This window comes from Coregonus lavaretus (assembly GCF_964263955.1).
Source record: "Coregonus lavaretus genome assembly, contig: HAP1_SCAFFOLD_7652, whole genome shotgun sequence".
Lineage (NCBI taxonomy): Eukaryota > Metazoa > Chordata > Actinopteri > Salmoniformes > Salmonidae > Coregonus > Coregonus lavaretus.
Window position 1 is genome coordinate 1 of NW_028166374.1, and position 2,500 is coordinate 2,500.

The following is a 2,500-nucleotide window of genomic DNA, read 5'->3' on the forward strand; positions in this document are numbered from 1 at the left end:
GACTTCCACATTCCCTCGCTAATCAGCAACAGCTTCATAAACCACACACAGGCTTATTACACCAACACACACACACACACACACACACACACACACACACACACAAGCACACACTCTCCCAGCAGACCCAGTAAATGAGTAGGACATCGTCTGAGCTTCTAAACAACACTGAGTGGTCATCTCTTTCTTTCTCTCCAGTCTTACCTCTCCACCACATCGTCTCCACTCCAGCAGGTAAAGTCGTCCACTACCATCTCTCCCTCGCACGCATTTCTGAAGCACTGCAAAGAACGACTTGTAGCGCTGGATATAGCTCAGAAACTCCCTGAGATGGAAAGAGAGGATGGAGAGAACAGAAAGGACAGAGAGCGACAGGATAGAGAGGGGGGAAAGAGGACAGAGGGGTGAGAGTTGGGGAACATACTCTATGTTATAAGAAACACAGCATACTGTAACATCTTATAATGGCTACCACCCATCTGCACTTCACACAGCATACTGTAACATCAATGGCTAAGACCCATCTGCACTTCACACAGCATACTGTAACATCAATGGCTAAGACCCATCTGCACTTCACACAGCATACTGTAACATCAATGGCTACCACCCAACTACCTATGATATGTAATCATGATATTCATTTGTTAATAAAATGACAGGTGCATAATCCAGGGGGAATTATCTGAATTATATCTATACATAACCTAAAAGAATACTGTCGAACCTAAAGAAATATAGTTCCATAGATCTTTAAACACATTGAAAATAATATAGATGCTGTAGCGATTAGTGGCCAAACAAGAGAAGAATTCTGATCAGGCACCTGTTACGGCCACCCAAGAGACAGGGGAACTCCAATAGGAGGGGTCATGTGAGGTCACATGCTGAGTTAGGACCCCATCAGTCAGGGCTGTCATGATGATAGTATCAGAGACCCCCGGTAGGGGTGGGCCGCGAGTGGGATCCTAATGAATAACGAGGGGATTACGAAGGGTTAAACCGTATCATTAATCACCTGACACTAGCCAGACAGACAGACACACACACATACGTTGAGAGACATCATAGCCTGATCCAATACTGATGACAACATCGAGCTGTCACAGAGAGAGAGAGAGACAGTGAGAGAGAGACAGAAACAGAGGGCACAGACAGACAGACAGACAGACAGACAGACAGACAGACAGACAGACAGACAGACAGACAGACATATGTGAGACTTAAAAGACAGAGACAGAGAGAGGTAGTTGTCATTCACCGGGTGGGTGGGTTGGTCATGCTTACCTAGAGATCTTTTTCAGACTTCTAGGTTTATCGTTCTTGGAGGGTTTCAGGGGGAATGAACTGGGGATGGAAGGAGTCCGGGGGGAAGAATGGCACAAGCAGGAGAGGTGAAGGGAGAGAAAACAAAGAAAACAGGGGGAGGAACAAAATGAAGGCAAGACAAAACAAGGAGGGGAGGGAGGGAGAGGAAGAAATAGTCAGTTGATGACCCTGGATACAAGGGTCAAGGGTGAGTCATGCACATGCAGAGGTCAGAGGTCAGGGTGGGAAACAGCCCACAAACCCCACCAAACCCCCCTGTCTGTCTGTGTGAGTGACTGACTGACTGAGTGTGTGCATGTGCCTATGTGATAATAGGACTGAGGTGGGCAGCTGATCTGAGCTGGGGCTATGGTAGTCTGGGTAAACAGGAAGCGGTCCGTCCATATTAATCTCCCCCTCCCTGTGGGCACGGCCCTGCCAGCTGCCGTGGGCAGTGGGCATCGGGTGCTTCAAAGGACGAGGTAGAGGGGGAATCGGATGCTGTGCCAAACACAACATCCCGTCTAGGCTGTGTGAGAGGAGGGTGTAACACACTGTATGTCTGTATGAGTGTGTGTGTGAGTGTCTGTATGAGTGTGTGTGAGTGTCTGTATGAGTGTGTGTGTGAGTGTCTGTATGAGTGTGTGTGTGAGTGTCTGTATGAGTGTGTGTGTGAGTGTCTGTATGAGTGTGTGTGTGAGTGTCTGTATGAGTGTGTGTGAGTGTCTGTATGAGTGTGTGTGTGAGTGTCTGTATGAGTGTGTGTGAGTGTCTGTATGAGTGTGTGTGTGAGTGTCTGTATGAGTGTGTGTGTGAGTGTCTGTATGAGTGTGTGTGTGAGTGTCTGTATGAGTGTGTGTGAGTGTCTGTATGAGTGTGTGTGAGTGTCTGTATGAGTGTGTGTGTGAGTGTCTGTATGAGTGTGTGTGAGTGTGTATGTGTTTGTGTACTATATGTACCATATGGATTAAAAGATTGTCATTTGAGATCGAGCCAAGAATCTCAAAGTCCATAATTCCATTGGCTATCACATAATATAAAACAAATTATGTTTATTTATGATGGTCATATGATGGTCATCTGTCACCAGACCTGGGTCAAATACGTATATTTTTCCTTTCAAATAGATTAGATGTGCTTGATTTAACGTGTACAGTTCTGCCATCCCAGCACACTGGGCTAAAATCAAGTG

The 2,500-nt window shown here is 46.4% G+C and overlaps 1 pseudogene across 1 annotated transcript in view; it reads right to left on the reverse strand.

Moving 5' to 3' along the window:
• Positions 1–200: 200 nt before the first annotated feature.
• The window catches only part of LOC311114802 (glypican-5-like), a 22,793-nt pseudogene continuing 20,493 nt past the window's right edge, over positions 201–2,500 (reverse strand). Inside the window, exons 3-4 of the transcript in view lie at positions 1,288–1,347; positions 201–325 (exon numbers count right to left, since the gene is read on the reverse strand). The product of the transcript in view is annotated as a glypican-5-like (transcript). The remainder of the gene's footprint in view (positions 326–1,287; positions 1,348–2,500) is intronic.